This window comes from Oncorhynchus gorbuscha, linkage group LG05, assembly GCF_021184085.1.
Source record: "Oncorhynchus gorbuscha isolate QuinsamMale2020 ecotype Even-year linkage group LG05, OgorEven_v1.0, whole genome shotgun sequence".
NCBI classification, from domain to species: Eukaryota; Metazoa; Chordata; class Actinopteri; order Salmoniformes; family Salmonidae; genus Oncorhynchus; species Oncorhynchus gorbuscha.
In genome coordinates this window covers 2,584,222-2,598,485 of record NC_060177.1, presented here as the reverse complement: position 1 = coordinate 2,598,485, position 14,264 = coordinate 2,584,222, and the positions used below count along the sequence as shown (strand labels likewise).

General features: G+C 49.1%; 1 pseudogene; it reads left to right on the top strand.

Moving 5' to 3' along the window:
- Positions 1-1,069: 1,069 nt before the first annotated feature.
- Positions 1,070-14,264, top strand: part of LOC124035366 — a 99,170-nt pseudogene continuing 85,975 nt past the window's right edge.

Below are 14,264 nucleotides of genomic sequence, written 5' to 3'. Positions count from 1 at the left end.
TCGGGTACGCCAGGGGCCCGCTGGGTCGGGTACGCCAGGGGCCCGCTGGGCTAGGTACGTAGATATAATTTAACTATGTGTTCTATTTCAGTCTGGGGTTATGTATCTGTAGGTGTCGTCATATTGAGGAGCACGACTATGTGTTGCTAAGCCGACCAGTTTCTCTGTCTGTCTTGTTTTCTTTGCTGACACAGTGTGCAGGACACACCTCTGTCAACGTGTTAGCTCTACTATTGGCTAGGAACACAGGAACATTACTCTGTAACCTTGGAGACTGACTGCTGTTCAATTGACCTCATGCAAATGAATGTTACTGTGTCCTTGTCTATCTGTGTTGACATAGTTAGGTCTGGTAGCCTGTTTCTCTGACACCAGAACAACAAGTAGTTAGGTCTGGCAGCCTGTTTCTCTGACACCAGAAGAACAGGTAGTTAGGTCTGGCAGCCTGTTACTAGGACACCAGAAGAACAGGTAGTTAGGTCTGGCAGCCTGTTACTAGGACACCAGAAGAACAGGTAGTTAGGTCTGGCAGCCTGTTTCTCTGACACCAGAAGAACAGGTAGTTAGGTCTGGCAGCCTATTTCTCTGGTACCAGAAGAACAGGTAGTTAGGTCTGGCAGCCTGTTTCTCTGGTACCAGAAGAACAGGTAGTTAGGTCTGGCAGCCTGTTTCTCTGGTACCAGAAGAACAGGTAGTTAGGTCTGGCAGCCTGTTTCTCTGACACCAGAAGAACGGGTAGTTAGGTCTGGCAGCCTGTTGCTAGGACACCAGAAGAACGGGTAGTTAGGTCTGGCAGCCTGTTGCTAGGACACCAGAAGAACAGGTAGTTAGGTCTGGCAGCCTATTTCTCTGGTACCAGAAGAACAGGTAGTTAGGTCTGGCAGCCTGTTTCTCTGGTACCAGAAGAACAGGTAGTTAGGTCTGGCAGCCTGTTTCTCTGGTACCAGAAGAACAGGTAGTTAGGTCTGGCAGCCTGTTGCTATGACACCAGAAGAACAGGTAGTTAGGTCTGGCAGCTTGTTGCTAGGACACCAGAAGAACGGGTAGTTAGGTCTGGCAGCCTGTTGCTATGACACCAGAAGAACAGGTAGTTAGGTCTGGCAGCTTGTTGCTAGGACACCAGAAGAACGGGTAGTTAGGTTTGGCAGCTTGTTTCTCTGGTACCAGAACAACAGGTAGTTAGGTATGGCAGCCTGTTGCTAGGACACCAGAAGAACGGGTAGTTAGGTCTGGCAGCCTGTTGCTAGGATACCAGGAGAACAGGTAGTTAGGTCTGGCAGCCTGTTGATAGGACACCAAAAGAACAGGTAGTTAGGTCTGGCAGCCTGTTGCTATGACACCAGAAGAACAGGTAGTTAGGTCTGGCAGCTTGTTGCTAGGACACCAGAAGAACGGGTAGTTAGGTTTGGCAGCTTGTTTCTCTGGTACCAGAACAACAGGTAGTTAGGTATGGCAGCCTGTTGCTAGGACACCAGAAGAACGGGTAGTTAGGTCTGGCAGCTTGTTTCTCTGACACCAGAAGAACAGGTAGTTAGGTCTGGCAGCCTGTTGCTAGGACACCAGAAGAACAGGTAGTTAGGTCTGGCAGCCTGTTGCTAGGACACCAGAGGAACAGGTAGTTAGGTATGGCAGCCTGTTGCTAGGACACCAGAAGAACAGGTAGTTAGGTCTGGCAGCCTGTTGCTAGGACACCAGAAGAACAGCTAGTTAGGTCTGGCAGCCTGTTTCTAGGACACCAGAGGGTTTTGTACTGTACAGCCCACAGGTGGTTTCTAGGGTTTTGTACTGTACAGCCCACAGGTGGTTTCTAGGGTTTTGTACTGTACAGCCCACAGGTGGTTTCTAGGGTTTTGTATTGCATCCCATGAACAGTACAGTCAACAAGGTCTCTCACCCTGACTAACCCAGCCTCATGACACCAGTCCAGTCTCTGAGTACAGTCTGTTCTCCTGTCTGTTCTATAGGGATGTAACCCACTAGCCCTGACAGGAGGGTCCTCTGATACTAATGTCCTCTGATACTAATGTCCTCTGATACTAATGTCCTCTGATACTAATGTCCTCTGTTCTCCTGTCTGTTCTATAGGGATGTAACCCACTAGCCCTGACAGAAGGGTCCTCTGATACTAATGTCCTCTGATACTAATGTCCTCTGATACGAATGTCCTCTGATACTAATGTCCTCTGTTCTCCTGTCTGTTCTATAGGGATGTAACCCACTATCCCTGACAGAAGGGTCCTCTGATACTAATGTCCTCTGATACTAATGTCCTCTGATACTAATGTCCTCTGATACTAATGTCCTCTGATACTAATGTCCTCTGTTCTCCTGTCTGTTCTATAGGGATGTAACCCACTAGCCCTGACAGAAGGGTCCTCTGATACTAATGTCCTCTGATACTAATGTCCTCTGATACTAATGTCCTCTGATACTAATGTCCTCTGATACTAATGTCCTCTGATACTAATGTCCTCTGTCCTCCTGTCTGTTCTATAGGGATGTAACCCACAGCCCTGACAGGGGTTTCTAGGATACTAATGTCCTCTGATACTAATGTCCTCTGATACTAATGTCCTCTGATACTAATGTCCACAGTTCTCCTGTCTGTTCTCTAGGGTTTTGTAACCCACAGCCCACAGAAGGGTTTACTAATGTCCTCTGATACTAATGTCCTCTGATACTAATGTCCTCTGATACTAATGTTCTGATACTAATGTCCTCAGTTCTCCTGTCTGTTCTATAGGGATGTAACCCACAGCCCTGACAGAAGGGTCCTCTGATACTAATGTCCTCTGATACTAATGTCCTCTGATACAGTCCTCTGATACTAATGTCCTCTGATACTAATGTCCTCTGATACTATGTGCTCAGTCCAGGTGTCTGTTCTATAGGGATTAACCCACTAGCCCTGACAGAAGGGTCCTCTGATACTAATGTCCTCTGATACTAATGTCCTCTGATACTAATGTCCTCTGATACTAAGTCCTCTGTTCTCCTGTCTGTTCTATAGGGATGTAACCCACTAGCCCTGACAGAAGGGTCCTCTGATACTAATGTCCTCTGATACTAATGTCCTCTGATACTAATGTCCTCTGATACTAATGTCTTCTGATACTAATGTCCTCTGTTCTCCTGTCTGTTCTGTAGGGATGTAACCCACTAGCCCTGACAGGAGGGTCCTCTGATACTAATGTCCTCTGTTCTCCTGTCTGTTCTATAGGGATGTAACCCACTAGCCCTGACAGAAGGGTCCTCTGATACTAATGTCCTCTGATACTAATGTCCTCTGTTCTCCTGTCTGTTCTATAGGGATGTAACCCACTAGCCCTGACAGAAGGGTCCTCTGATACTAATGTCCTCTGTTCTCCTGTCTGTTCTGTAGGGATGTAACCCACTAGCCCTGACAGAAGGGTCCTCTGATACTAATGTCCTCTGATACTAATGTCCTCTGATACTAATGTCCTCTGATACTAATGTCCTCTGATACTAATGTCCTCTGTTCTCCTGTCTGTTCTATAGGGATGTAACCCACTAGCCCTGACAGAAGGGTCCTCTGATACTAATGTCCTCTGATACTAATGTCCTCTGATACTAATGTCCTCTGATACTAATGTCCTCTGATACTAATGTCCTCTGTTCTCCTGTCTGTTCTATAGGGATGTAACCCACTAGCCCTGACAGAAGGGTCCTCTGATACTAATGTCCTCTGATACTAATGTCCTCTGATACTAATGTCCTCTGTTCTCCTGTCTGTTCTATAGGGATGTAACCCACTAGCCCTGACAGAAGGGTCCTCTGATACTAATGTCCTCTGATACTAATGTCCTCTGATACTAATGTCCTCTGATACTAATGTCCTCTGATACTAATGTCCTCTGATACTAATGTCCTCTGTTCTCCTGTCTGTTCTGTAGGGATGTAACCCACTAGCCCTGACAGGAGGGTCCTCTGATACTAATGTCCTCTGTTCTCCTGTCTGTTCTATAGGGATGTAACCCACTAGCCCTGACAGAAGGGTCCTCTGATACTAATGTACTGATACTAATGTCTCTGATCTGTCCTCTGTTCTCCTGTCTGTTCTGTAGGGATGTAACCCACTAGCCCTGACAGGAGGGTCCTCTGATACTAATGTCCTCTGATACTAATGTCCTCTGTTCTCCTGTCTGTTCTATAGGGATGTAACCCACTAGCCCTGACAGAAGGGTCCTCTGATACTAATGTCCTCTGATACTAATGTCCTCTGTTCTCCTGTCTGTTCTGTAGGGATGTAACCCACTAGCCCTGACAGGAGGGTCCTCTGATACTAATGTCCTCTGATACTAATGTCCTCTGATACTAATGTCCTCTGATACTAATGTCCTCTGTTCTCCTGTCTGTTCTGTAGGGATGTAACCCACTAGCCCTGACAGGAGGGTCCTCTGATACTAATGTCCTCTGATACTAATGTCCTCTGATACTAATGTCCTCTGTTCTCCTGTCTGTTCTGTAGGGATGTAACCCACTAGCCCTGACAGAAGGGTCCTCTGATACTAATGTCCTCTGATACTGTACTCCTGTCTGTTCTGTAGGGATGTAACCCACTAGCCCTGACAGGAGGGTCCTCTGATACTAATGTCCTCTGTTCTCCTGTCTGTTCTGTAGGGATGTAACCCACTAGCCCTGACAGGAGGTCCTCTGTCCTCTGATACTAATGTCCTCTGTTCTCCTGTCTGTTCTGTAGGGATGTAACCCACTAGCCCTGACAGGAGGGTCCTCTGATACTAATGTCCTCTGTTCTCCTGTCTGTTCTGTAGGGATGTAACCCACTAGCCCTGACAGGAGGGTCCTCTGATACTAATGTCCTCTGATACTAATGTCCTCTGTACTGATACTAATGTCCTCTGTTCTCCTGTCTGTTCTGTAGGGATGTAACCCACTAGCCCTGACAGGAGGGTCCTCTGATACTAATGTCCTCTGTTCTCCTGTCTGTTCTCTAGGGATGTAACCAATGTCCTCTGATACTAATGATACCTCTGTTCTCCTGTCTGTTCTGTAGGGATGTAACCCACTAGCCCTGACAGGAGGGTCCTCTGATACTAATGTACTAATGTCTCTGTTCTCCTGTCTGTTCTGTAGGGATGTAACCCACTAGCCCTGACAGGAGGGTCCTCTGATACTAATGTCCTCTGATACTAATCTCTCCTGTCTGTTCTGTAGGGATGTAACCCAAGCCCTGACAGGAGGGTCCTCTGATACTAATGTTCTCCTGTCTGTTCTATAGGGATGTAACCCACTAGCCCTGACAGGAGGGTCCTCTGATACTAATGTCCTCTGATACTATGTCCTCTGTCCTAGCCCTCTGATACTAATGTCCTCTGATACTAATGTCCTCTGTTCTCCTGTCTGTTCTAGGGATGTAACCCACTAGCCCTGATACTAATGTCCTCTGATACTAATGTCCTCTGTTCTCCTGTCTGTTCTGTAGGGATGTAACCCACTAGCCCTGACAGGAGGGTCCTCTGATACTAATGTCCTCTGATACTAATGTTCTCTGTTCTCCTGTCTGTTCTGTAGGGATGTAACCCACTAGCCCTGACAGGAGGGTCCTCTGATACTAATGTCCTCTGATACTAATGTCCTCTGTTCTCCTGTCTGTTCTGTAGGGATGTAACCCACTAGCCCTGACAGGAGGGTCCTCTGATACTAATGTCCTCTGATACTAATGTCCTCTGATACTAATGTACTAATCTGTTCTCCTGTCTGTTCTGTAGGGATGTAACCCACTAGCCCTGACAGGAGGGTCCTCTGATACTAATGTCCTCTGATACTAATGTCCTCTGTTCTCCTGTCTGTTCTATAGGGATGTAACCCACTAGCCCTGACAGGAGGGTCCTCTGATACTAATGTCCTCTGATACTAATCTGTTCTCCTGTCTGTTCTGTAGGGATGTAACCCACTAGCCCTGACAGGAGGGGGTCCTCTGATACTAATGTCCTCTGATACTAACTAACTAATGTCCTCTGTTCTCCTGTCTGTTCTGTAGGGATGTAACCCACTAGCCCTGACAGGAGGGTCCTCTGATACTAATGTCCTCTGATACTAATGTTCTGTTCCTGTCTGTTCTGTAGGGATGTAACCCACTAGCCCTGACAGGAGGGTCCTCTGATACTAATGTCCTCTTACTAATGTTCTCCTGTCTGTTCTATAGGGATGTAACCCACTAGCCCTGACAGGAGGGTCCTCTGATACTAATGTCCTCTGTTCTCCTGTCTGTTCTATAGGGATGTAACCCACTAGCCCTGACAGGAGGGTCCTCTGATACTAATGTCCTCTGATACTAATGTCCTCTGATACTAATGTCCTCTGATACTAATGTCTCTGTTCTCCTGTCTGTTCTGTAGGGATGTAACCCACTAGCCCTGACAGGAGGGTCCTCTGATACTAATGTCCTCTGATACTAACTGATACTAATGTCCTCTGATACTAATGTCCTCTGTTCTCCTGTCTGTTCTGTAGGGATGTAACCCACTAGCCCTGACAGGAGGGTCCTCTGATACTAATGTCCTCTGATACTAATGTCCTCTGATACTAATGTCCTCTGTTCTCCTGTCTGTTCTATAGGGATGTAACCCACTAGCCCTGACAGGAGGGTCCTCTGATACTAATGTCCTCTGATACTAATGTCTCTGTTCTCCTGTCTGTTCTATAGGGATGTAACCCACTAGCCCTGACAGGAGGGTCCTCTGATACTAATGTCCTCTGTTCTCCTGTCTGTTCTATAGGGATGTAACCCACTAGCCCTGACAGGAGGGTCCTCTGATACTAATGTCCTCTGATACTAATGTCCTCTGTTCTCCTGTCTGTTCTGTAGGGATGTAACCCACTAGCCCTGACAGGAGGGTCCTCTGATACTAATGTCCTCTGTTCTCCTGTCTGTTCTGTAGGGATGTAACCCACTAGCCCTGACAGGAGGGTCCTCTGATACTAATGTCTGATACTCTGTTCTCCTGTCTGTTCTGTAGGGATGTAACCCACTAGCCCTGACAGGAGGGTCCTCTGATACTAATGTCCTCTGATACTAATGTCCTCTGTTCTCTGTTCTCCTGTCTGTTCTGTAGGGATGTAACCCACTAGCCCTGACAGGAGGGTCCTCTGATACTAATGTCCTCTGATACTAATGTCCTCTGATACTAATGTCCTCTGTTCTCCTGTCTGTTCTGTAGGGATGTAACCCACTAGCCCTGACAGGAGGGTCCTCTGATACTAATGTCCTCTGATACTAATGTCCTCTGTTCTCCTGTCTGTTCTATAGGGATGTAACCCACTAGCCCTGACAGGAGGGTCCTCTGATACTAATGTCCTCTGTTCTCCTGTCTGTTCTATAGGGATGTAACCCACTAGCCCTGACAGGAGGGTCCTCTGATACTAATGTCCTCTGATACTAATGTCCTCTGATACTAATGTCCTCTGATACTAATGTCCTCTGTTCTCCTGTCTGTTCTGTAGGGATGTAACCCACTAGCCCTGACAGGAGGGTCCTCTGATACTAATGTCCTCTGATACTAATGTCCTCTGATACTAATGTCCTCTGATACTAATGTCCTCTGTTCTCCTGTCTGTTCTGTAGGGATGTAACCCACTAGCCCTGACAGGAGGGTCCTCTGATACTAATGTCCTCTGATACTAATGTCCTCTGATACTAATGTCCTCTGTTCTCCTGTCTGTTCTATAGGGATGTAACCCACTAGCCCTGACAGGAGGGTCCTCTGATACTAATGTCCTCTGATACTAATGTCCTCTGTTCTCCTGTCTGTTCTATAGGGATGTAACCCACTAGCCCTGACAGGAGGGTCCTCTGATACTAATGTCCTCTGTTCTCCTGTCTGTTCTATAGGGATGTAACCCACTAGCCCTGACAGGAGGGTCCTCTGATACTAATGTCCTCTGATACTAATGTCCTCTGTTCTCCTGTCTGTTCTGTAGGGATGTAACCCACTAGCCCTGACAGGAGGGTCCTCTGATACTAATGTCCTCTGTTCTCCTGTCTGTTCTGTAGGGATGTAACCCACTAGCCCTGACAGGAGGGTCCTCTGATACTAATGTCCTCTGTTCTCCTGTCTGTTCTGTAGGGATGTAACCCACTAGCCCTGACAGGAGGGTCCTCTGATACTAATGTCCTCTGTTCTCCTGTCTGTTCTGTAGGGATGTAACCCACTAGCCCTGACAGGACGCTCCAAGCTGCAGAATGAGAGAGCCAGTATCAACCAACAGATCATCAGACAGATGAGGATGAGAGCTGGGGCAGAGAACTTACTAAGGTACGTACACACACACACACACGCGGGCGGGCGGGCGGGCGGGCGGGCGGACGGACGGATGGATAGATAGCTGTGGCCATCTTGCTAGGTATATATATATATATACAGTCACACACAGACAGTCTCACACACAGTCACACTCACTCTCTCACACACAGTCACACAGTCTCACACACGTACACGAACAGGAAGACACACACTGCAGGCCCTGTATGGTAAGTCAGTGTCCCAGCCTCCATTAGAGAAGAGCCCTGTATGGTAAGGACAGTGTCCCAGCCTCCATTAGAGAAGAGCCCTGTATGGTAAGTCAGTGTCCCAGCCTCCATTAGAGAAGAGCCCTGTATGGTAAGACAGTGTCCCAGCCTCCATTAGAGAAGATCCCTGTATGGTAAGTCAGTGTCCCAGCCTCCATTAGAGAAGAGCCCTGTATGGTAAGACAGTGTCCCAGCCTCCATTAGAGAAGAGCCCTGTATGGTAAGGACAGTGTCCCAGCCTCCATTAGAGAAGAGCCCTGTATGGTAAGACAGTGTCCCAGCCTCCATTAGAGAAGAGCCCTGTATGGTAAGGACAGTGTCCCAGCCTCCATCCATGCGGACGTCTCTGGATGTTGTGAACTCATCAAGTTATTACAGTAGTAACCTTGGTCCGTTCGGCAGGGCCTGAATATGTAGAGGATAGGGACACGTTGTTGTTGTCGAAGGGTTTCAGTCCTCTCTGTCTCTCAACCGTTGGAAGCTCCTTGAGATCAAACAGTGACTCAAAGACCAAACATTCCTCGTAGCTCAGAGACACCCGGGAGGAATGTTTTCTAGCCGACATTACTTCACACCTCCGAACAGAGTGTCGGCAGTCAGCCAGTCTGTCAGCCAGTCTGTCAGCCAGTCTGTCAGCCAGTCAGCCAGCCAGCCAGTCAGCCAGTCAGCCAGTCAGCCAGTCAGCCAGTCAGCCAGCCAGCCAGCCAGCCAGTCAGCCAGCCAGCCAGTCAGCCAGTCAGTCAGTCAGCCAGTCAGTCAGCCAGTCAGTCAGCCAGTCAGTCAGCCAGTCAGTCAGCCAGTCAGTCAGTCAGCCAGTCAGCCAGTCAGCCAGTCAGCCAGTCAGCCAGTCAGTCAGCCAGCCAGCCAGCCAGCCAGCCAGTCAGCCAGTCAGCCACATGTATTTTTATATAGCCCTTCTTACATCAGCTGCTATCTCAAAGTGCTGTACAGAAACCCAGCATAAAACCCCAAACAGCAAGCAATGCAGGTGTAGAAGCACGGTGGCTTGGAAAAACTCCAGAGAAATCTCTTTTGTGTTCACACAGCAAAGACCTTGACGTCGTCAGTCACTCAGCCTTGTTTAAATACTCCAAACCTGAAGGTGGCAGTAGTGTTGTTTGGCATCGCACGTCTGTGTTATTAGCTTAGCTTATGGTCTAGATTCCAATGTTATCTAGCTATCTAGCTAGCTATGCTAATGTTGCTACAGTAGTGTTGTTTGGCAACGCATGTCTGTGTTATTAGCTTAGCTTATGGTCTAGATTCCAATGTTATCTAGCTAGTTATGCTAATGTTGCTACAGTAGTGTTGTTTAGCAACGCATGTCTGTGTTATTAGCTTAGCTTATGGTCTAGATTCCAATGTTATCTAGCTATCTAGCTAGCTATGCTAATGTTGCTACAGTAGTGTTGTTTGGCATCGTATGTCCGTGTTATTAGCTTAGCTTATGGTCTAGATTCCAATGTTATCTAGCTATCTAGCTAGCTATGCTAATGTTGCTACAGTAGTGTTGTTTGGCAACGCATGTCTGTGTTATTAGCTTAGCTTATGGTCTAGATTCCAATGTTATCTAGCTAGCTATGCTAATGTTGCTACAGTAGTGTTGTTTAGCAACGCATGTCTGTGTTATTAGCTTAGCTTATGGTCTAGATTCCAATGTTATCTAGCTAGCTATGCTAATGTTGCTACAGTAGTGTTGTTTGGCATCGTATGTCCGTGTTATTAGCTTAGCTTATGGTCTAGATTCCAATGTTATCTAGCTATCTAGCTAGCTATGCTAATGTTGCTACAGTAGTGTTGTTTGGCAACGCATGTCTGTGTTATTAGCTTAGCTTATGGTCTAGATTCCAATGTTATCTAGCTAGCTATGCTAATGTTGCTACAGTAGTGTTGTTTAGCAACGCATGTCTGTGTTATTAGCTTAGCTTATGGTCTAGATTCCAATGTTATCTAGCTAGTTATGCTAATGTTGCTACAGTAGTGTTGTTTAGCAACGCATGTCTGTGTTATTAGCTTAGCTTATGGTCTAGATTCCAATGTTATCTAGCTAGCTATGCTAATGTTGCTACAGTAGTGTTGTTTGGCATCGTATGTCCGTGTTATTAGCTTAGCTTATGGTCTAGATTCCAATGTTATCTAGCTATCTAGCTAGCTATGCTAATGCTGCTACAGTAGTGTTGTTTGGCATCGTATGTCTGTGTTATTAGCTTAGCTTATGGTCTAGATTCCAATGTTATCTAGCTATCTAGCTAGCTATGCTAATGTTGTTATTTAGTAGAAAGGCCTTGTTGATACTAGCAAGATGGCCACAGCTAGATAACTACCTAGCAAGATGGCCACAGCTAGATAACTACCTAGCAAGATGGCCTCAGCTAGATAATTACCTAGCAAGATGGCCTCAGCTAGATAACTACCTAGCAAGATGGCCACAGCTAGATAACTACCTAGCAAGATGGCCACAGCTAGATCACTACCTAGCAAGATGGCCACAGCTAGATCACTACCTAGCAAGATGGCCACAGCTAGATCACTACCTAGCAAGATGGCCACAGCTAGATCACTACCTAGCAAGATGGCCACAGCTAGATCACTACCTAGCAAGATGGCCACAGCTAGATCACTACCTAGCAAGATGGCCTCGGCTAGATCACTACCTAGCAAGATGGTCTCGGCTAGATCACTACCTAGTAAGATGGCCTCAGCTAGATCACTACCTAGCAAGATGGCCACAGCTAGATCAGTACCTAGCAAGATGAGGAAGAGACTATTTAATTCACTCTCCATAATCCCAAACTACCAGTGCCAGCCCATAGCCACATGTTTAGCTAGCTAGCTAACGTTACACTGCCTGTTGTCGTCTGACTCCTGGGACTCATCTCAAATGGCACCCTATTCCCTATATAGTGCACTACTTTAGACCAGAGCCCTATGGCACCCTATTCCCTATATAGTGCACTACTTTAGACCAGAGCCCTATGGTACCCTATTCCCTATATAGTGCACTACTTTAGACCAGAGCCCTATGGAACCCTATTCCCTATATAGTGCACTACTTTAGACCAGAGCCCTATGGGACCCTATCCCCTATATAGTGCACTACTTTAGACCAGAGCCCTATGACACCCTATTCCCTATATAGTGCACTACTTTAGACCAGAGCCCTATGACACCCTATTCCCTATATAGTGCACTACTTTAGACCAGAGTCCTGTGGGATGTAGACTTGAATGTCAATCCTTTCTCCCTTCACCTTTTATAAACCTGGAGACCCACCGTGAACTGGGGACCCACCGTGAACTGGGGACCCACCGTGAACTGGGGACCCACCGTGAACTGGGGACCCACCGTGAACTGGGGACCCACCGTGAACTGGGGACCCACCGTGAACTGGGGACCCACCGTGAACTGGGGACCCACCGTGAACTGGGGACCCACCGTGAACTGGGGACCCACCGTGAACTGGGGACCCACTGTGAACTGGCCTTTAATAAACCTGGAGACCCACCGTGAACTGGGGACCCACCGTGAACTGGGGACCCACCGTGAACTGGAGACCCACCGTGAACTGGGGACCCACCGTGAACTGGGGACCCACCGTGAACTGGGGACCCACCGTGAACTGGGGACCCACCGTGAACTGGGGACCCACTGTGAACTGGCCTTTAATAAACCTGGAGACCCACCGTGAACTGGGGACCCACCGTGAACTGGGGACCCACCGTGAACTGGGGACCCACCGTGAACTGGGGACCCACCGTGAACTGGGAACCCACCGTGAACTGGGGACCCACCGTGAACTGGCCTTTAATAAACCTGGAGACCCACCGTGAACTGGGGACCCACCGTGAACTGGGGACCCACCGTGAACTGGGGACCCACCGTGAACTGGCCTTTTATAAACCTGGGGACCCACCGTGAACTGGGGACCCACCGTGAACTGGGGACCCACCGTGAACTGGGGACCCACCGTGAACTGGGGACCCACCGTGAACTGGGGACCCACCGTGAACTGGGGACCCACCGTGAACTGGGGACCCACTGTGAACTGGCCTTTAATAAACCTGGAGACCCACCGTGAACTGGGGACCCACCGTGAACTGGGGACCCACCGTGAACTGGAGACCCACCGTGAACTGGGGACCCACCGTGAACTGGGGACCCACCGTGAACTGGGGACCCACCGTGAACTGGGGACCCACCGTGAACTGGGGACCCACTGTGAACTGGCCTTTAATAAACCTGGAGACCCACCGTGAACTGGGGACCCACCGTGAACTGGGGACCCACCGTGAACTGGGGACCCACCGTGAACTGGGGACCCACCGTGAACTGGGAACCCACCGTGAACTGGGGACCCACCGTGAACTGGCCTTTAATAAACCTGGAGACCCACCGTGAACTGGGGACCCACCGTGAACTGGGGACCCACCGTGAACTGGGGACCCACCGTGAACTGGCCTTTTATAAACCTGGGGACCCACCGTGAACTGGGGACCCACCGTGAACTGGGGACCCACCGTGAACTGGGGACCCACCGTGAACTGGGGACCCACCGTGAACTGGGGACCCACCGTGAACTGGCGTTTTATAAACCTGGAGACCCACCGTGAACTGGGGACCCACCGTGAACTGGGGACCCACCGTGAACTGGCGTTTTATAAACCTGGGGACCCACCGTGAACTGGGGACCCACCGTGAACTGGGGACCCACCGTGAACTGGGGACCCACCGTGAACTGGCGTTTTATAAACCTGGAGACCCACCGTGAACTGGCGTTTTATAAACCTGGAGACCCACCTTGACTGTCTTTTTCTCCGGTTCTTGTCTGACTGATTCTGGGCCTGGAGCCCCCTGTCATCTTCATTAGTGGTCCGTATGCCTCAGGTAATAAGATTTGTAAACTCCAAGGTTGCCAATAAAGTTATGTATTTGATCTGTGTTGAGGTGAGGCTGTTATTCTGTGTTTTCCCAGAATGCCCCTCTCTGTGTGTGTGTGTACGGTCCAGGTTAGTAAACACAGATAATGATGCCTGGATAATCAGTTGCCCCGGTGACCAGGCCTACTGTTTAGTCTGTTGTCCGTTGCCATGGTGCAAGGCGGACAAAGGCTCCGTGCCACAGTGTGACAAATCTCTGACGTCAACAGCAGCTTTGTTACCCCCCCCCCCTCCTACTCTCCACCCTCCTACTCTCCACCCTCCTACTCTCCACCCTACTCTCCACCCTACTCTCCCCCTCCTACTCTCCCCCTACTCTCCACCCTACTCTCCCCCCTCCTACTCTCCCCCTCCTACTCTCCACCCTCCTACTCTCCACCCTACTCTCCACCCTACTCTCCCCCTCCTACTCTCCACCCTCCTACTCTCCCCCTCCTACTCTCCACCCTCCTACTCTCCACCCTACTCTCCACCCTACTCTCCCCCTCCTACTCTCCCCTCCTACTCTCCACCCTCCTACTCTCCCCCTCCTACTCTCCCCCTCCCTACTCTCCCCCCTCCTACTCTCCCCCTCCTTCTCCTCTCCTCACTGTGTCCTCCTCCTCTCTCCTCACTGTGTCCTCTCCTCACTGTGTCCTCTCCTCACTGTGTCCTCTCCTCACTGTGTCCTCTCCTCACTGTGTCCTCTCCTCACTGTGTCCTCTCCTCACTGTGTCCTCTCCTCACTGTGTCCTCTCCTCACTGTGTCCTCTCCTCACTGTGTCCTCCTCCTCCTC